Source organism: Ovis canadensis, chromosome 15 (genome assembly GCF_042477335.2).
Source record: "Ovis canadensis isolate MfBH-ARS-UI-01 breed Bighorn chromosome 15, ARS-UI_OviCan_v2, whole genome shotgun sequence".
Lineage (NCBI taxonomy): Eukaryota > Metazoa > Chordata > Mammalia > Artiodactyla > Bovidae > Ovis > Ovis canadensis.
In genome coordinates, this window is record NC_091259.1 from 57,836,234 (window position 1) to 57,858,198 (window position 21,965).

At 42.5% G+C, this 21,965-nt stretch overlaps 1 pseudogene; it reads right to left on the reverse strand.

The window, feature by feature from the left end:
- Positions 1-17,034: 17,034 nt before the first annotated feature.
- Positions 17,035-21,696, reverse strand: LOC138420180 (olfactory receptor 52K1-like; annotated as a pseudogene).
- Positions 21,697-21,965: the final 269 nt, after the last annotated feature.

Genomic DNA, 21,965 nt, shown 5'->3' on the forward strand with positions numbered 1-21,965 from the left:
CGGGTTTCCTGCACAGGTGGGGTTGGACAATGGGCCAGCCTTTGTATCTCAGGTAAGCCAGGGGGTAGCCCAGGCTTTGGGGGCTAGGTGGAAGTTGCATTGTGCTTATAGGCCCCAGAGCTCAGGACAAGTAGAGAGGTGAATAGAACACTCAAACATTAACAAAACTAGTTGCTGAGACTGGAAGGGACTGAGTGGCTCTCCTCCCCTTTGCCCTATACTGGGTGCAAAATTCTCCCTACCAACTGGGATTTACCCCCTTCGAAATTATGTATGGGATATCTCCCCCAATAATTCCTAACCTAAAAATAGAGGTGCTAAAAGAGATAAATGATCAAAGACTACTCTTTTGTCCCCGGTCCTTACAATACTCCCACAGGGACACGTGGAAGAGGCTCAAGGCATTATATGAATCAGGCCCACCACCTGAACCCCACCGCTAACGGCCAGGAGACTGGGTGTATGTGTGCCACCATCATCAAGAGACCCTAGAGCCCAGGTGGAAAGGGCCCTTCCTAGTTGTCTTGACGACACCCACTGCTCTCAAGGTTGACAGCATATCTACTTGGGTTCACCACACCCATGTATGGCCTGCGAACCTGTTCGCCCTAAGGGAAGAATTGCTCCCCCAGTGGAAGACCAAGCTGGACAAAATAAATCCACTCAAACTCAAGCTACAAAGGCGATAAAAGTATCTCTATGGCTTAGTGCTGCCGCTAACCCTCATCAACCAATGAACCTGACTTGGATGATTCGAAGCACAACTACAGGAGAAGTAATTAACTCCACCTCGGCCATTCATCCTAAAAACACCTGGTGGCCAGACTTAGAATTCTACCTTTGTCTTCTGGCCACAGGATCATGGGACATTGGTGAATGGGAGGTAAAGATGCCCGGCAAGCCCAAATGTGGGGCTGGCATTAATAGGTGTAATACTCGGCCCCCCACTAACTCAGGGCCTGGGTGCAGCCACTACATCCAATGGGCAAGCTTATGGGAAGCACCCTTCTATGTGTGCTCCAGAGGGAAACAGGACTGGGCGACCATCAATAACTGGGGGGGGGGGGGGGTTGATAAGTTTTATTGCGCCAATTGGGGATGCGAGTCAATGGGGACGGTCAATTGGGAGCCCCCTATTTGTGGTGACTTGATTACCTTGGGTCACGTTCCGGGGCCCACTGGGTCAACTGGGCCTTGCATGAACTTTCTTTGTAATCCGGTGAGGCTCAAATTCTCAACTGAAGGAAAAAAGTTCCCCGGTTGGGAAGCCAAACAATCTTGGGGCCTCCACCTATATCAGCCAGGATATGACAATGGGTTGCTATTCACCGTCAGGTTGAAAGTAGGACCCATACAGATCGGTCCAAATCGGGGCATAGGGCCCAATTCAGTCCTAGTGCCATGAGAGGCTACCCACGCCCCCATTCAGCCAGCCCACACCCTCGCTAGAGAACCTACCCAAACGCCTCCCAGGCCCTACATTACTAATACAAGCAACTCCCCTCAAGTTAGCCTTATGGGACCTAACATTAGGATGATCAGGACCCGTTATTTAATGTGGTAATCAGCTCCTATCGGGTCCTAAATTCCACTCGCCCGGACCTGACTGGCAGTTGCTGGTTATGTTATGACATCAAACCCCCGATTATGAAGGTATAGCTGTCCCAGGAGTTTACATTCAAACCAAAAACCACAGAGCTTGCCGATGGCAGCAGAAAGGAGACACCAGATGAACCCTCCAACGAGTAACCGGGTGGGGCCTTTGCATAGGAAATGTCCCCCAAACCGACCAACACCTCTACAATTCTACAGATTCTATAGCGACAACCGGGTACCTGGTGCCTCCCCAGGAAAATTGGTGGGCCTGCTCCACAGGCTTAGCCCCTTGTATTTGCGGGCAGGTGCTAAATAACTCCAAAGATTTCTGCGTATTGGTACTATTAGTCCCCCGACTGTTCTATCACTCCAATGATGAAATCCTCCCAAAACTAGAAGCTTCACACCAGTCCAAGAGAGAGAGCCAGTCTCAGCCTTAACCCTCACAGTCCTACTGGGGTTAGGGGCAGCTGGGGCAGGAACTGGGATATCCTCTTTAATAGTGCAGAATCAACACTACTCTAGCCTAAGAGCAGCCATTGATCTTGATATCGAAAGACTAGAAAGCTCAGCCAGGAACCTCCAAGAGTCACTGAGTTCTCTGGCGGAAGTAGTACTGCAGAATAAAAGGGGATTGGATTCGGTTTTCCTCCAATGGGAAGGCCTATGTGCTGCGTTAGGAGACTGTTGCTTTTATGTGAATCACTCGGGGGTAGTCAGGGAGTCCCTGGCCAAGATAAGAGAAGGGCTGAGTCAGAGAATAAGAGAAAGAGAAATGTCTCAAACCTGGTTTGAATCCTGGTTCAATTCATCCCCCTGGTTTGCAACTCTCATATCCTTCTTGGTGGGGCCCCTGATTATCTTGTTACTACTGCTCACCTTCAGGCCATGCTTACTAAACAAATTGGTGGCCTTCATTAAAAGCCGCATCAACACAGTGCAGCTCATGGTACTCAGATCCCAATATGCGGCCCTACCAATGGTCCCCTTAGCAGGAAACAATATAGAGCTGACCTCAGACCCATGATCGGGTCTGTCCTGGATCCTACAGAAGGGGTGAATGAAGGACCTAAGCTACTCCATTTTGTTAACAGAAAAACTCCATTTTGTAAGGTTCCAGGAAAAGAGCCTTTGGAAATCCCCTGACCTCACCCCACCACCCACGAGCCAATCGGACCCCAGACCAGAATCTCCTGAGTTAATGTTCAGGAACTCGTGGTCTACCTAGCTAATAAGGACCAATCAAAAACCAACACACAACCCTTCAAAAGAAAGTGACCAATCAGACGTCCCCCTACGTAGAAATTTTTTCCCATGAACACTCCCTATATAAGCAATATAACCCAAAACCCGGGGCTCCTCCCTATAGCCACTGCGTCAGTATCGGTGGGAGCCACAGCTTGAGCTTGGTAATAAAAACTCTCTTGCTTTTGCATCGGATATCGGCTCCCTGGTGGTCATTGGGAGATTTCGCGACTTGGGCATAACACCCACACAGAGCTCTCTAGTGGGGCTAATGGCGACCTCCTCCCAGAGGACTAACACCAGACCCCACACCTCCCAAGACTGCTGCTGCCAGTGGCCCTGGCCCCAGAGGCAGGCCACTGCTGACTCGTGCCTCCACGGGAGACCCTCAAACAGTCACAGGCAAATCTGGCTCAGTCTCTTGCAGGAGTCTCTTGCAGGAGTCTCTTGCAGGGAAAGGAGCTCCTTTCCCTGGGTCCTGGTGCACACAAGGTTTTGTCTGTGCCCTCTGAGAGTCTGGTGGGTATTAGATTTGATTTTAAATGTGATTGCACCCCTCCTATAGCAATTTTGTGACTTCTGCTTTGCCCTTGGACATGAGGCTATCTTTTTTTGGTGGGCTCCAACATCCTCCCGTCCATGGTTGTTCAGCAGCTAGTTGCCAATTTTGGTGTTCTCGCAGGAGAAGATGAGCACACACCCTTCTACTCCACCATCTTGCCTCAACCCAAATTTGTCTGCATTTTCCAAGGGGGGAGATGAACACAAGCGGCCGCTGCTGTTACAGAATATAGAGAGACTATTAGGATGGGCTTACAGAAGTAACATACAATATTTAGTGTCATTCTAGTCTAGGTAGTATTTCTAAAGTACTTAAAATTGATTTCTTCCTTTAAAAATAAACACCCTGTATGCAAGACAGGAAAAAAGACACAGATGTGTATAACGGACTTTTGGACTCAGATGGAGAGGGAGAGGGTGGGATGATTTGGGAGAATGGCATTCTAACATGTATACTATCATGTAAGAATTGAATCGCCAGTCTATGTCTGATGCAGGATACAGCATGCTTGGGGCTGGTGCATGGGGATGACCCAGAGAGATGTTATGGGGAGGGAGGTGGGAGGGGGGTTCATGTTTGGGAACGCATGTAAGAATTAAAGATTTTAAAATTTTAAAAATAAAAAAATTAAAAATTAAAACAAATTAAAAAAAACAGAATGCTATTGAAAAACAAAAAAAAAAAAAAAACCACTGTGAAGTAATGTCTCCTAAAACATGATAGTCATCCACAGTAAGTAGGTCTCTTTCCCCCACATAAACACCAGTAAGATTGTTTTGAAAGTCTCTGAACTAATACTTAAGATGGCATACATCCTTTACCAACTCTTACAGTTTCAAAGAAGGATTTGATCCTTGTGAAATGTTAGTATTAAAATTGCATAATATGGATGGGTTAAAAACATTTCTGTTCATTAATTCCATTTTATAATAGTGTCAATCTTAGTTCTATTTGTCTTATGTTCTAGAATGTTGAATTTTTATTCCTTTTGAACTGTATCTAATATGTATATAAAGTAAACTTAAGTATTTTTAAAAATATGTAAAAAGCTGGTGGTCATTACTGAAGAGAGATTACAAACTTCGCCATCCAAGAAACAAGTCCAAGTAAGAGCAGCTAGAAAGAAAAAGCATGTACTGAGTTTACATTAAGCCCCACCAGCATATATTCCCTGACTTTTTCTGGCTGTTGATGCCACCACCGCTATAAAGAGCTTAGAGGAAGGCAGTCATTCTGAAGTCTGATTATAGGAACAAGAAGGAAACAAGGTAACTTGCATTATGAGGTTTTTTTCCGCCTATTACAATTCAGTACAGCCAGAAACCAAGCACTTTTGAAGGTGAAATAGAAAAGAATCAGAACCTTTATGAGCTGCGTGCTGCCATCATTAGTAAGGTGTACAGGAAATGCAGGTATCTTACTGCAGAAAGGCCTTCAGTAAAACTTTTGTGCAGTGAATTCAATCAAATTTCCCTGTTCCCAAAGAGGACTGTTTTCTACCTAGACCTACTCAATACTTGATACCAACAAGGACATGCAAAAGGGCTTGGACTCCTCAGTGATGGAACACAGTGCTATGAGGAAACTGAAGGTGCAGTTGCCCTGTCATATGTCCTTTTTGAGGGATGACCTGTCTGGCCTTATGGAAGCTAAGTGTTAAGACTGCTTAACATCAAAGTTTAATCCATCTCAGGAGCCATCACATAACCATTAATAGAAAGCTCCCAGGTGATCTGAGTAGGTCTTCAGTGGGAAGAACTACCATTCACAGGCTCACCTTGTGATCACCACTGAACCATTAACCTCTAGTTTCTATGAGACAAAATAAGTTCAAGGCAATACTGTCAGCAAAACAGGGACTAGAAACCTGCCCACTGGAATTTAATGTTATGTCTAGATGCCAGCTGTTGAAGACACACATTAGGATGAGCAGTAATTCCCGCTCCCTCGGCACTGCTGTATTCCTGAAAGGGAGTCCTCGAGGCTACAAGCACCTGTGTCACCTTACTGTAAGGAGCACTCTCCTGCACCTGGTACATCTCAAAGTGTCCCTGCTCTCATCCTTCCTGGTGTAAATTCCTTCCTTATCCTTTGATCCAAGCTGTGACTGTCTCCCCCTATGCAAGATGATGGCTGCCACTTTCACCACATTAACTGGGATAGTTAGTGGGTGGCCGATCTGCCCTATGTCATCTTTGGTTAAAAATTCTGTAATAACTGATAGAAACAGGATCCTAAGATAAATTCTGCTTTGTGTTCTGATGGCTTCTGATAGGAAAAAACATTCTACACAGATGAAGACAAGCTCACTCAAGGAAGCCAGCCACAGGTGAGGCTATTTAATCCTGTTGGGTTAACAGTTTTGTAAGTGATGAACACCTGTGATCTTTGGAATTATGATAGCTCAGCTCCCAATCAGAGTAACTACTCACACACTAAGGGAAAACCTTCAAATTTCAGTTAAACAATAGGAAAGTAAATCCTACAGAAAGAGCCCTTAGATATCACCTATCAACATAGTCTTGATGCATTTGTTTCCCAACTGTCAGGATTCTTTTGTCCTCCGAGAACAGAAGTAGTGTGAAAGAAGGAGAAAAGCTTCTAAGATCAATGTCACAGTTCCATGTAATGCTCCAATTCCACCTTCCAGCCCATACACTTTATAAGGATCTTGTTGCTCAATTCAATTATGATATTAATGAGACTCAACTTCAGGCTGAGAAACATCAGGAAACCCTGCTAAAAGATAAGTTTAGAAAATAGAGAGTCTTGAATTCAAAGATCTGTAGTTTGGACACGAAGTATGAAAAGAACACTTGGGTCTGGGGTCCCATAAGAAAGCTACCTCCATAGTGGCTCAGATGATAAAGAATCCACCTGCAATGCAGATCTGGATTCAAGAAGATACCCCTGGAGAAGGGAATGGCTATCCACTCCAGTATTCTTGCCTGGAAGGTTTCATGGACAGAGGAGCCAAGCTGGCTATAAGTCCCTGGGGTCACAGAGTCGGACACGACTGAGCAAATAAGCCACACAAAAAAGCTGCAAATTATTATTTCAGCAGTGAAGTTATGGTTAACTCTAGTCTATAATTGTAGTGCCACAAAAGACACTATTTCAGCAGAAACTAAAGAATTTTGAAGACTAATAGCTAGGGGCCAAAGACAAGAGTTCGAAAGGTAAAATAAGAGAGCTAAACAGCAGGCATGTGAGGATGTTATGCTAATACACAGTCTCTCCCCCAGAGTCATTCCTAGCCTTGGGTCTTACCTCCCAAATTCCAGCCAAACAGAATCAGAATCTAAATGAACACCAGAGTATCTCCCAGATTTCAAATTCCCTTAATAAAAAGGCTAAGTGGAACCGAGAGGATCAAGACAAGTTAAATTTCAACTAACAGCCCTTGCATCCTCAAAAGGCTTTGTTAAAAAGTCGATCTCAGGGCAGATGTCCTAGAGACAAAGTGTACCAGACACTGAATCCTTCCTGGAGGTTTTGGAACAGAAGGTAGCTATAAAGCCTAGTGGAAGCACCAGGAAAACAGTGGACTATATTCAGTTTCCTTCTGGTGTTATAAGACAGGAGAGAAAGAACCTCACTAGCTGCCTTTGTCAAGGATAGTAAGGTTAAGTTTTAAGAGATTAAGCTAGAGTTACAACCAAAGCTTGAGGCAACCAGAGAATGTCCTTCTTGCATTGTCCATTGTCAGGGATGCCAAATGGATAATTAACAATGCCCTTTCCTAATAAAAGTAGAGCTAGTGCTCAGAGCCTGGCCCCTTAGGTAGCACATCATTTTTGAGTTATTTCCAGTCCTGGGTTTTCCAAGAGTCCACGAAAAGCCAAGTAAAGGAAGAAGGAGGAAATTACTCTATCTGAAGAGAGAGTTTTCAGTATTTGATCAGCCCAACGCTTTTTTTCAGTTCAGTACCAAGTTTCACTTTTACTAGTGAAAGAAAAACCCGTCTCGACTTCTTACAAATATTTTGTGATTACAAGTAGAAAGGGGAGTAGAATCTAGGTACCTTATTCATTTTTATTTCTCCCCTCAACCCACCTCATGTGAAGAGTTGACTCATTGGAAAAGGCTCTGATGGGGGAGGGATTGGGGGCAGGAGGAGAAGGGGACGACAGAGGATGAGATGGCTGGATGGCATCAGCAACTCAGTGGACGTGAGTTTGAGTGAACTCCGGGAGTTGGTGATGGACAGGGAGACCTGGCGTGCTGCAATTTATGGGGTCACAAAGAGTCGGACACGACCGAGCAACTGAACTGAACCCCCCAAGCGGGAAATTCACTGTCTCTCAAATGAGGTAGAAACAGACAATCAGAGAGAAACAGACTTTGACAGAAAAGAGAAATTAACTTTGAAAACTCCCCCCTCTCGCCAAGGAGAACTCATCTTCCACCCTGCCTTTGCTTCAGCCTGCTGCAGAAACAGCCAGCAACTACAGAATCGCAGAAGTTGAAGGGGAGATAACCTAACTGGTCAGAGTTGGAGGCTAGACTTGATTGGTCAGGCTGGAGCCAATGAGCTTCCTGAACCTATTAAACCAGAAGTTAAGTGGCGCCTGAGGACTGGTGCTTCCTTTTGATTTTTTTGATTGTTTGTTTGTTTCAATTGGGAGACTTTTGAGTATGTCCACCTGTAAGTTCTGTATGATAATTCACTCTCCAACAAGGAAAAAAAAAGTTGCAACTGTCAGAAATGGGCTAGAATTTTACATTTTTTAGTAAAAAAATAAACTCAATAAACTGATTATTACATCCTTCCAGGTGAAAAAGAATAGTTCGTTCCTTAATTATTATAGATGAAGGTGCAAGTCATATCACCTGTGTGAGCAGAAACCATTGCTAACTCCCTCCTTTTTAGAATCTCCGCTTATAGTCCTAAGGTTAAAGAACCTCCCCTGCCAGTGCAGGAGACATAAGAGAGGTGGGTTCGAAAGATCCCCTGATCTTTCCCACTAGAGTGGCAAGCCACTCTAGTATTCTTGCCTGGAGAATCCCATGGGCAGAGGAGGCTAGCGGGCTACAGTCCATAGGGTCGCATACAGTCGGACACGACTAAAGTGACTTAACACAGGCACAGGCACTTACAGTCCCAACCCTCTCCCTCTGAAAACATGTTTGAGCAAAACAAGACTGTAGCTAGTGGCCATTCAATCACTCCATGGTCTCACACTGTTCCTCTGGATAGTTGATAGCAAAACTCACTTTTCTTATCTAAGAGTTTTTCTTATTAATACATCCTAACTAATCCTCATCTTTGAGCTTAAGAAAATTGGCAAAATCTCTAATAATGAGAGCTAGAGTGAAGTTATTATTTTTACTCTGGCACTTAGAAGAATGTTTTATGCCACCAGGAGAATATTCATAAGTTTATAAATCTTTTCTCCAGTAGCTGCACCAACAGTATCACCTGAGACATATTAGAAATGCAAATTCTTAATCATCTGAATTAGAAACTCTTGGAGTCTGACTCTGCGACCCCATGGACAGTAGCCCACCAGGCTTCTCTGTCCATAGGATTCTCCAGGCAAGAATACTGCACTAGGTTGCCACACCCTCCTCTAGGGGATCTTCCCAGCCCAGAGATTGAACCTGTGTCTCTTACATCTCCTGCATTGGCAGGTGGGTTCTTTACCACTAGTGCCATCTGGGAAGCCCTAATCTTCTGAATTGGAAACTCTTGGGATAGTGGTCAACAATCTGAGGGACAGCAGGTGGTTTCCAGTGTTTCCAACACATGCTGAAGTTGGAGAACCACTGTTCTATACCAGTTCAGTCAGAATCTGTGCAGGATCTATTGCTTTTCCAAACTCCCAGTGTAGCTTTTCAGAGTTCTCTGGGTGATTTCCATGTGCAGTTAAGGTGGTTAACCAGTGCCTTTATTATTCATAAATTGTTACCATCTTGGTGCAAACTGAAAGTTATTACCAAATCTTTACCTCTGGTCCAGACCTCCCTCATTGTGTTCAGGCCTATATATCCAGCTGATCTTATAGAGAACTTATTGTGTGTAGGGCCAAGTATTAAGGGATTTATTAATACTATTTACTACTTTACTTAATCCCTAGATCTTTTACATTTGAAGAACTGAGGTTTTTAAATATCAAATATCCTACTCAAAAATAAACAAGTGTCCAAGTCCAGATTCAAGAAAATGACTTGAGGATAACTACACTCTGTTGTTCTTCATTTAATATTTTGTTGAGGATTTTTGCATCTTTTCATCAGAGATACTGACATAATTTTCTATTGTTTCACTTTCTTTGGTTTTGGTATCTGGGTAATGGTGGCTTTGTAGAATAAATTTGGGAGTGTTCTGTCCACTTCAATTTTTTGGAATAGTTTGAGAAGCATAGGTATTAGCTCTTATATGTTTTGTAGCTATGTGATGCTGCCCATTCGGGACTTCTGTTTGCCAGTTTTTTCATTACTGATTCAATTTCACTACTAATGATTGGTGTCTTGCCCCTCATACTGTTCACTGAACCCAGGGTAGAAAAGGTGTGACAGGGAAGCTGGAAGAAGACTCAGGAGCTGTGGGGACTGCAGAAATGTGTATTCTCTCTGGGCGGCAGCAGCAGCAGCAGCAGCAGCAGCAGGGAGTCTTCAAAAATTACTGATATACAAAGACAGACAAAAGTGGCCTATGACCAAGTAGGCACACAGGCCCAGTGCTACCAGCGTCAGCAGTATCATTGTTTATAGAACATAAGGTATGAGGAAGTGAGAGAGAGGGGCAAGAGAGCCTGACTGACACCATGTTGTCAGTTAATTTCTCCACAATTGGTTTGTTCCTTTTGTCTGTTTCTTCCTGATTCAGTGTAAGACTGTATGTTTTTAGAAATGTATCTACTTCCTCTAGGTTGTCCAATTTGTTGGCATATAACTATTCATAGTAGTCTCATATAACTTTTATAATTACTATAATTTTATTATATTTATAATTATATCATTTATTATATTATTTTATAATTATATTATAATTTTATAATTATCATTTATATAATTTTTTGTGTATCTGCGATTTTGGCAGTTATTTCTCTTCTTTCATTTCTTATTTTATCCTATCCCTCTCTCTTCTCTTCTTGGGATTCCCTGGTAGCTCAGTTGGTAAAGAATCCACCTGCAATGCAGAAGACCCCAGTTTGATTTCTGGGTCAGGAATATCCCCTGGAGAAGGGATAGGCTATACCCACTGCAGTATCCTTGGGCTTCCATTGTGACTCAGCTGGTGAAGAATCTGCCTGCAATGTGGGAGACCTGGGTTTGATCCCTGGATTGGGAAGATCCCCGGAAGGAGGAAATGGCTACCCACTCCAGTGTTCTGGCCTGGAGAATTCCATGGACTGTACAGTCCCTGGGATTGCAAAGAGTCAGACACAACTGAGCGAATTTCACTTCACTTTCTTCTCTACTTGGTGAGCCTGGCTAAAAGTTTATCAACTTTGTTTATCTTTTCAAAAACCCAGCTCTTTGTTTCACTGATCTTTTCTGAATTTTTTTCATCTGTTTTATTTCCTCTCTAATCTTTATTATTTCCTTCCTTCTGCTGATTTGGGGCTTCACTTATGGGCTTTACTTCTTTTTCTAACTTTTTTAGGTGATAGGTTAGGCTGTTTGACAATTTTCTTGTTCTTTGAGATAGCCCAGTGTCACCATGAACTTCTCTCTTAGAAATGCTTTTGCTGCATCCCATAGACTGTGGAATTCAAGGTATCTTCCTCTTGGATTTCTTGGTTGACTTGGTTTTTTAGAGCATGTTTGTTAGGCTCCTTATGTTTGTGTTCCTCCCACTTTTCTTCCTGTAATTCATTTTGAGTTTCATGCCATTGCAATCAGAAATGTATACATGCTTTATATAGTTTTTTTATGTCTTAATCTCTTTAGATCATCTTGTTTGGGATTCCTTGTTTCCTATACCTGGAAATCTGTTTCCTTTTTCAGGTTTAGGAAGTTTTCAGCCAAAATGTCATCAAATATATTTTCTTCTCCTTTCTATCTCTCTCCTCTACTTGATGCCTATAATGTGATTGTTGGGCATCCCTGGTGGCTCAGTAGTAAAGAATCAGCCTGCCAAACGAGAGACCCAGACTCAATCCCTGGATGGGGAAGATCCCCTAGAGAAGGAAACGGCAACCCACTCCAGTATTCTTGCCTGGGAAATCCTATGGACAGAGAAGCCTGCTGGGCTATAGTCCATGGGGTCACACAGAGTCAGACACAACTTAGCCACTAAACAACAACAAATGTGACTGTAAGTATGTTTCATATACCAGAGTTCCCTTAAACTCTTCTCATTTTTTAAATTCATTTTTCTACTATTCTGATTGAATGATTTCCACTACCCTGTCTCTGGATTGCCAATCCATTCTTACATTCTCTCAGTCTGTTATTTATTCCCTTTGGTATATTTTTTATTTTACTTATTATATTCTTCAGGTTTTTTTTTTCTGTTTGTTGAAGTTCTGAGTTCATCCATTTTTCTCCCAATCATAAACATATTTATGACAATTATTTGGAACTCTTTATCTGCTAAGTTGCTTATCTCCATTCTATTTAGTTCTTTTTCCAGTGCTTTGTCTTTCTCTTTCATTTGGAGTTTATTCTTTTGTCTCCTCATTTCGCATGACTCTGTGGGTTTTAAAACATATTTATTAGATATATCAGTTACATTTCCAAGTCTTTAACAAGTGACATTTTGTAGGTGTCCTATGCGTCCAGTGGTGCAACCCCTCCCCCAACATCAGAGCCAGGAGCTCCAAGGATATCTCCATGTGGACTGTGTACACCTTCTTTTGGTAGCTGGGTCATGATTGCTGCAGACACACTGGCAGGCAGGGCCAGTCTCTAGCCCAGCTGGCCTCAAAGGATTGAGACTGCTGCATACACCCTGATGAGTGGAGCAAGTCCCTGTCCCAGTTTCCTATGAGGGTTGGTGGGCAGAACTGGCCCCCAGGCTGGCTGTGTGAGGCCTGGCCACGGCAACCTCAGCAGGTGCACTGGTGGGTGGGGCTGGGCCCCCAGGGTGGGAACTGTTTGTAAGGGCAGCCATGACCTTTGGGGTGGCCCACCAGATGAGGCAGAAGCTACACTGGAAGGGCCAGCTGGGGCAGGCAGGTTGGGACGTGTGGGTCCTCAGGATGCATGGTTTTAGCTAGGTTGACTGAGAGTGACAGAAATAGCTCATGAGGATTTTCACACAGATACTCAACAGTGATATTGGCCTACAGTTTTCTTATGATATTTTTGTCTGACTTTGGTATTGGGGTAATGCTGGCCTCGTAAGTTTGGAAATATTCCCTCTTCTGTGATTTTTGGGCAGATCTGAGGAGAACTAGCATTAATCTTTCTTTTGAATATTTGGTGGAATTCACAAATGAGGCCCACTAGTCTTGTACTTTTCTTTATTGCCAGGTTTTTATTACTGATTAAATTTCTACACTAGTTATGAGTCAGCTTACACTTCCTATTATAATTTAATTTGGTTGGTTATATGTTTTAAAAGTAATCTTAGGCCTCTATACTCCAGCTACACATAGTGTAGCTACTCCTTCTGACAGGAGTGTACTACTAAATATAACTTTCTTAACTCTTGGCCCTCAGGTGGTGTGGACTCATCATTCTTCCATTATGGATGATCTCCTGGGATGTTGAGATAAAGTGAGATTCCTACATAACATCTTTAAACTTGGAACTTAAATTAACTAAGCACAGAAAGGTTGAGGAGAGAGACTATATGAAGGGAACCTGACCTAAACCCTAATGTAACAAAAGCTAGTGTCAAGGGAAAAGCAAGCAAAAGAAAAAAATCAGCTTTGGATTTAAAGAAAGTTCATGAAGGAACAAAAGATCATATTGTTGAATTAGATATGTTATGCTTGTAGGAAGTAGGGATCTAGGCTATGGCCAGGGAGGCTGTGATAATACTGGTTTCATTGGTTGGATGGCATCACCAATTCAATGGCTAAGAGCTTGGGCAAACTCCAAGAGACAGTGTGGGATAGGGAGACCTGGTGTGCTGCAGTCCATGGGGTCACAAAGGGTTCTACATGACTTAGGGACTGAACAACAAATAGCTTACAGTCACTATATCCAAGTAAAACCTAGATAACATAGACAGGATTTGAGGGAACAAAGTACCTTATATTACCCCTTGACTCCAGTGTGATGTCATAGGGACAGGAATGAAAGTCACAAGAAATGGGAGTGCCCATGGCTTAGATAACTATTGGAAATAACTGCTAGAATATTATAATATTTAGGCTTAATCCCATTTGCTTCTTGCTGCCTTTTGTTTTGTGCAGTCAATATTCATTTTTAATTAAAGAACTTACATAATTGAGCACTTTTTTATTTTTTTTGTCACCCTGCTTATTTTTTTTTTAATTTTTTAAATTTTAAAATCTTTAATTCTTACATGTGTTCCCAAACATGAGCCCCCCTCCCACCTCCCTCCCCACAACATCTCTCTGGGTCATCCCCATGCACCAGCCCCAAGCATGCTGCACCCTGCGTCAGACATAGACTGGCGATTCAATTCTTACATGATAGTATACATGTTAGAATTCCCATTCTCCCAAATCATCCCACGCTCTCCCTCTCCGAGTCCAAAAGTCCGTTATACACATCTTTTTTAAATGTCTCTGCATTCTATGATGTGAATAGCGCAAAGAGTTGAGGGAAGAAATAAGGAAATGACTAAAGAGGTTCTATAGTAATCCAGAGAGAATGATGTCTCATAACCAAGTTGGCGGCATGCATGTACTGAGAAGTCATTGGGTTTTGTGTGTATTTATAAAATGGACCAGTGAAATTCCTTAAAATATCACATATAAGTTGTGAGAGAAAAGGGATTCAAACACAAGGCTTTGAGTAGCAGGAAAGAAGGAGTCATGGGATCGCTGACTAGCACTAGGTCTTATACTCAATCACTGTCCTGCTGCTTCATGGATGATAAACAGCTCTGCACACCCATTTGGATGTTGCCAAGTCCTAATTATTCGGTGACCAGAAATATTGTCTCTGGACCCAGACCACTGCACCAGGTTTCTTTTTCCTAAACTCCTATTCCTTGTATGATGGTAAAATTTTACATGCCTATAAGGCTGCTCATATTTCTTGTCCATGCTTTGTTTGTATGAAAAATGAGTGAATACATAAGGTAACTTTCCTTTTGCTGTTTGTGACTAATGATGGTTGCTCCTGTTAGAGATATTACTTGGCTTTGGGAACCTTAGAATATTGGACTTGTACTGGAACCGAGGCCATTACTTCTTCATTGGTGAGGTATATGGCCTACAGGCTGGTGACATTTCTTGTGTAAGGTTAAGGATAAGCAGACTTCTGTTTTGGAAAACAGCTTCTTTTAAGGAATTCCACACTCTGTATTTCTTTATGTATTGTTAGTATTTACTATTAGTTTTAGGCTTTGCACCCATCCTAACCATGCTCTTAAGAAATAAGCAAGAAGTTTTGAACTAAAAGTGTAATATCACGTGTGTGTGTGTGTGTGTGTGTGTGTGTGTGTGTGTAAATGTCAGAGGGAATTATAGAATCAGAGATGGGAAATGGGTGTAAGTCACTGGTCTTCAGTTACATCCTTCCCTCTGTGACTCCTTCCAACCATCTAACAAGAGCTTAGAGATTCTCTTTCAAAGCTAGTAGTATGAATAGACAGGTATATATAAATAGATATAGAACTAGAGATAGGTAGAGACACATGTAATTTCTAAACAGTCTGGGGAAACAAAGGAGTCACAAGATAAATGTAGAAAATGCATATGTGAAAGATTGTAAATAAGGGCTTGTGTAACTACACAAATGCTAGTTGTCAGGATTAACACTTGAGAATTCTATAGTATGTAAATTTCTATTGGATAGAGGAAAAGAGAGGGAAAAAATAAAGCATAGGTCAATATCCCCATTTTCTATGGAAACATGAGAAATGACCCCAGATTAAATGTGTTTAAAATGGTCTTTAAGGTTTTCTTCATTCCACATAAGTCACCTTAATAAAATATTTTTATGAAACACTTGGAAAAAAATTTCCATTTCCCATTTGCTTTGCTTACCTATTTATTACTTGATACTGGGCCTTGTGATGGGGAGTTCATAGAACACAACCTATTGCACTTGATATTTCCTTCTTTGTCTCAGGACATAGATATAAGTCTAGCATCCCTACCATAACAATCCATGTACAGCCCCTAGCATAGATTTAGCACTCAGTAATATTTTGTGAATGCACTAGTAAATAAAATACATCTGTGTGCAAATAAAGAGTTGCATGATACATAGACAAATGGCAGAAAGACTTGTCTTATTGAAAGTATTTAATGGGAGGGATTGTTCGTGGGGGTGTAGAGGCCAAAAGAAGTCAAACGATAAGCCAACTTATTTGAAGAAATAAATCTTAACAAGTAAAGCTGTCCATATTGGAGCCAATAGTCCTGGAAGATCATGAGCTCCCAAGACTGGTAATATTTAAGCAAAGATGGGGCACAAAGATGGGTCAGACTAAAGGGACATTCCTTCCTCAGATGAAATGTTGGTCCTTACCCAGATCTTGACTGGATAATTTATCAAATCCACTTCATAAATAAATGCAAAAGCATCTTTGTGTTCTTAGTGATGTTGCCAACAGAAGAGTGGGTCCAACCTTTGCCTCTGATACAAGAATGGGCTTTTTGAGAAGACAGCAAAGTCAGCAATTTGAGTCCAAAGGTTACCAGACTACACAGAACCTTGAGCCCAGATCAGACTGGTGACTCTGAGTTGCAGGATATCAGTTAGCTTTTTCGGTGTACCAGGAAAGAACTGAGAGCTTCCCAGGTGGTGCTAGTGGTGCCAATGCAGGAGACATAAGAGACAAGGAGTTTGACCCCTGGGTTTAGAAGATCCCCTGGAGAGGGGAATGGCAAGTCACTCTAGTATTCTTACCTGGAGAATCCCGTGGTCAGAGGAACCCGGTAGGCTATAGTCCATAGGGTCCGGACAGGACTGAAGTGACTTAGCATACACACAAGACAGAACTGAGCATGGAAACTCTGGCAGCCACCTCAGTTCAGTTCAGTCCCTCAGTCGTGTCCAACTCTTTGTGACCCCCACGAATCACAGCACGCCAGGCCTCCCTGTCCATCACCAACTCCCGGCGTTCACTCAGACTCACGTCCATCGAGTCAGTGATGCCATCCAGCCATCTCATCCTCTATTGTCCCCTTCTCCTCCTGCCTCCAATCCCTCCCAGCATCAGAGTCTTTTCCAATGAGTCAACTCTTCGCATGAGGTGGCCAAAGTACTGGAGTTTCAGCTTTAGCATCATTCCCTCCAAAGGAATCCCAGGGCTGATCTCCTTCACAATGGACTGGTTGGATCTCCTTGCAGTCCAAGGAACTCTCAAGAGTCTTCTCCAACACCAAAGTACAAAAGCATCAATTCTTCAGTGCTCAGCTTTCTTCACAGTCCAACTTTCACATCCATACATGACCACAGGAAAAACCATAGCCTTGACTAGACGGAACTTTACCTATCATTCCCTCCCCCCTACTTCAGCATTCCACCAGTCCCACTCTATCTCCACCTGCCCCTCAACTCCTATGCCTGTCTGATCCAGACATCATTTATACATCCTTTCTCAGGAACAGTCTCAAGACTCGTTCATGAATCTGCTTGGTCTTGACCCCATAGATGATGGGATTCCCCACGGGTGGGAAGAGCAGATAGAAATTGGCAAGAAGGATGTGCACATGTGGAGCAGTCTGGTGAGCTACCTGGTGCATGACTGAGGACATGACGGGAGGTGTGTAGAAGGTTAAAACGGCACCTATGTGGGACACACATGTCCCAAAGGCTTTGTAGCGAGCCTCCTGAGAGGCAAACTATAGAACTGCCCAGAGGATGAAGATATAAGACAGGATAACAAAAAGCAGATTGAAAGCCCCTATGAACATGGCCACAGCAATGCCATAGATGTTGTTGAAGCAAGGGTCCCCACAGGCCAGCCTTACCACAGCCATGTGCTCACAGTAGCAGTGGGCAATCACTGGACCTCAGCAGTAGTAGAAGCGTCTGAGCAGAAAGGGGAGTGGAGTCATCAGGGTCACAGCCCAAGTCACAGCAGCCAAGCTGATCTTGGTGATAAGTGGCCTGGTGAGGATGGTGCTGTAGTGCAGCGGCTTGCAGATGGCCACATAGCGGTCAAAGGCCATGGCCAGCAGCACTGCCGACTCCATGATGGAGAAGGAGTGGAGAAAGAATGTCTGGACCAGACAGGCATAGAAGTTGATCTCTCGATCCCTGAACCAGAAGATGGCCAGCAGTTTGGGTACAGTTGAAGAGGAAAAGCCTGAATCAATGGCTGCCAACATGGCCAGGAAGAGGTATATGGGCTCATGCAGGCCTGCATCAGCCTGAATGATGAAGAAGAGGGTGCAGTTGCCAAGCAGGGCCAGTGTATAGGCTGAGCAGAAAGGAATAGAGATCCAGACATGTAGGTGCTCCAGGCCTGGGATCCCCACTAACAGGAAGACTGCTGGATGAGTTGAGGTGATAGTGGGGGCTGACAGGGCCAACAGAAATTTCTCTCTCAACAGAAATTCCCTTCCACAGGGCCCTTCTGGACAGTGCACAGTGTCAGCAGGATTACAGTGTTCAGGTTCAAACTCTGATCATTTACATGGAAGGCTTAGCCCTTGATCTTACTACTGGACCTTAAAAGAAATTAGAAAATAATCCTAATATGAATGTGGGACATTATATTTCACCTCTGCCCTTAAGATGCTCATAAAACTATTGAGTGGTCAGGACGTTAAATAACAATAGAGCTAGTAAGGCATCCTTCATAAAGGAATTCAGTGGATGAAATGTTTTTGTAGTCTTTGCGTAGTCAAGTACAGTGCTATGAAGGACACAGATACCTATTTGATTCAAAACTTACCCAAAAAATATGCTTGGAGTGATTTCAATTTTTTTGAATTTACCAAGGCTAGATTTATGGCCCAGGATTAAAAAAAAAAAAAAAAAAAAAAAAAAAACTTACCCAAAAACATTCACTGTCTTCCTTTGCCTCCCAACTCAACCTATACTGCTAATTATAAAGGGGCATTTCTCTTCTGAAATGTAAAGCCTGAATACATAATAAACAACTAAGCCTGATTATTCACTTCCTATGATAATTCACTCCCCTCCAAGTTCTAAATAGTTTCTTTGAACGTCAATATGCCAGCAAATTTGGAAAACTCAGCAGTGGTCAGAGGACTGGAAAAGGTCAGTTTCATTCCAATCCCAAAGAAAGGCAATGCCAAAGAATGCTCAAACTACCGAACGATTGCACTCATCTCACACGCTAGTAAAGTAATGCTCAAAATTCTCCAAGCCAGGCTTCAACAGTACATGAACCGTGAACTTCCAGATGTTCAAGCTGGGTTTAGAAAAGCCACAGGAACCAGAGATCAAATTGCCAACATCTGCTGGATCCCTGAAAAAGCAAGAGAGTTCCAGAAAAATATCTTCTTCTGCTTTTCTGACTATGTCAAAGCCTTTGACTATGTGTATCACAACAAACTGGAAAATTCTGAAAGAGATGGGAATACCAGACCACCTGACCCACTTCCTGAGAAATCTGTATGCAGGTCAAAAAGCAACAGTTAGAAGTGGACATGGAACAACAGACTGGTTCCAAATAGGGAAAGGAATCAAGGCTATATATTGTCACCCTGCTTATTTAACTTATATGCAGAGTACATCATGAGAAACCTTGGGCTGGATGAAGCACAAACTGGAATCAAGATTTCTGGGAGAAATATCAATAACCTCAGATATGCAGATGACACCACCTTTATGGCAGAAAGGGAAGAAGAACTAAAGAGCCTCTTGACGAAAGTGAAAGAGGAAAGTGAAAAAGTTGTCTTAAAACTCAACATTCAGAAAACTAAGATCATGGCATCTGGTCCCATCACTTTATGGCAAATAGATGGGGAAACAGTGGAAACAGTGGCAGACTTTATTTGGGGGGCTCCAAAATCACTTCAGATGATAACTACAGCCACGCAAATAAAAGATGCTTGCCCCTTAGAAGAAAAGCTATGACCAACCTAGGTAACATATTAAAAAGCAGAGACATTACTTGGCCAACAAAGGTCCATCTAGTCAAGGCTATGGTTTTTCCAGTGGTCATGTATAGATGTGAGAGTTGGACTGTGAAGAAAGCTGAGCACCGAAGAAGTGATGCTTTTGAACTGCGGTTTTGGAGAAGACTCTTGAGAGTCCCTTGGACTGCAGGGAGATCCAACCAGTCCATTCTGAAGGAGATCAGCCCTGGGATTTCTTTGGAAGGAATGATGCTAAAGCTGAAACTCCAGTACTTTGGCCACCTCATGTGAAGAGCTGACTCATTGGAAAAGACTCTGATGCTGGGAGGGATTGGGAGCAGGAGGAAAAGGAGGCGACAGAGGATGAGATGGCTGGATGGCATCACTGACTCAATGGACGTGAGTTTGAGTGAACTCCGGGAGTTGGTCGGAGAAGGCAATGGCACCCCACTCCAGTACTCTTGCCTGGAAAGTCCCATGAACAGAGGAGCCTGGTAGGCTGCAGTCCATGGGGTCGCAAAGAGTCAGACACAACTGAGCGACTTCCCTTTCACTTTTCACTTTCATGCATTGGAGAAGGAAATGGCAACCCACTCCAGTGTTCTTGCCTGGAGAATCCCAGGGACGGGGGAGCCTGGTGGGCTGCCATCTATGGGGTCACACAGAGTCGGACACGACTGAAGTGACTTTGCAGCAGCAGCAGCAGCCAGGAGTTGGTGATGGATAGGGAGGCCTGGTGTACTGAGATTCATGGGGTAGCAAAGAGTTTGACATGACTGAGCAACTGAACCGAACTGAACTGAATGGTTAGTGAGGTTGAGTGTCTTGTGCTTATTGGCCATTTAAATTCAAATCTTTTGTCCACTGTGAATTGCATTATTTTTGTTTTGCTGTTGTAGTCCTTTATGTTTTCTAGATATTAATCTCTTATCAGCAAATGAGTTTCAAATGCTTTCCCCATACTGTAAGTTACCTTTTCATCCTCTTAACAGTGTCCTTTGATGAACAAAAGATTTTTATTTTCATGATGTTAAGTTTATTTATCTATTTTTCTTTTGGTACCCACATTTTAGATTTTGCAATGATTTCTTGGCATGACACCCCATGTCATGAAGCTTTTCATCTATCTTTTCTTCTGAATTTTATAATTTCAGATCTTCTGTTTAGGTCTTTGGACCATTTGAGTTAACTTTTGTATATGGTATAAGAGAATATATTTATTTTGCATGTGCGTATCTAGTTTCTCCAGTGCAGTTTATTGAAGCATCAATAATCAGTCTTTCCATTTTTAACTGAAGTATAATTAATAACTTAAAATTGTATATATTTAAGGTCTACAGCTTGATGTTTTGGTGTACATCTACATTGTGAAATAGTACCCACAATCAAGTTGAGTAATATATCTATTACCATTTTCTTTTCTTCTTTTTCTTTTTCCCATCAAGAACCACTTAAGATCTGTCTTCTTAGCAGATGTCAAGTTTATGACTGTTAACTATCAATAATTCTTAAACACCATCTTACTCAATTCTCTGGTGACATCAAACATGCCCTACTTCCTGGTTTCCTAAATAGCACTCTCTGAAAGATTTCCCCCAATCTTATTATGTCTTCTTCTGAGTACACTTGAGTGTCTAGTTCACCTCTTCCTAGCCTCTTGTGGTGGAGTCTCTTCTCTAGCTGTACTCATTCTTTAGGTGATTTACTCATTTCTCATGGCTCTAACTATTCTGTGATGAATCCCAAATGTCAGCCTTCAACTCAGATATCTTTCCTGAACTTCGAATTGGTAAATATAAGTTGTTAACTGGATATCTGGAAAAGGGAAAGGCTACCCACTCCAGTATTCGGCCTAGAGAATTCCATGGACTACAGTCCATGGGGTCACAAAGAGCTGGACACAAATGAGTGACTTTCACTTCACCTGATATCTATGCTTGAATATCTAATATAAACATATATTTCCAAGCTCACACATCCAAAACAGAACTCTGATTTGGTTCCTTTCTTCCTCCACCCTTATAAACCTACTTTAATCTCAGTATTTCCCATTGCACTAAAACCCTTCTAATTCACCCAATTCCTCAGGCTGGAAGTCTCCAACCTCAAGTTCATCATATTCTCATAACCCTACATCCAGTCCATCCATGAATAAATCCTACCTGTTTCATCTTCAAAGCATATTCCAAACATAATCACTTTTCATTGCCTCTACAATGAATCCTCTGACTCAAACCATCATTTCACTCTTTGAGTATAACAATAACTTTCAAATTAGCTTCTCTCTTATATCTTTGTCCCCCTATATGTAGAACTCAGAGTAGAACTTTTAAAACTTAATTCACAGCATAACAGAATCCTTTTCAACGTCATCCAATATATTTCCACCTCATTTCAAATGAATTCTAGTTTTCATCATGGCTTACCCCCTATTATCTGGTCCCTGGCTACCCTTCCCAATT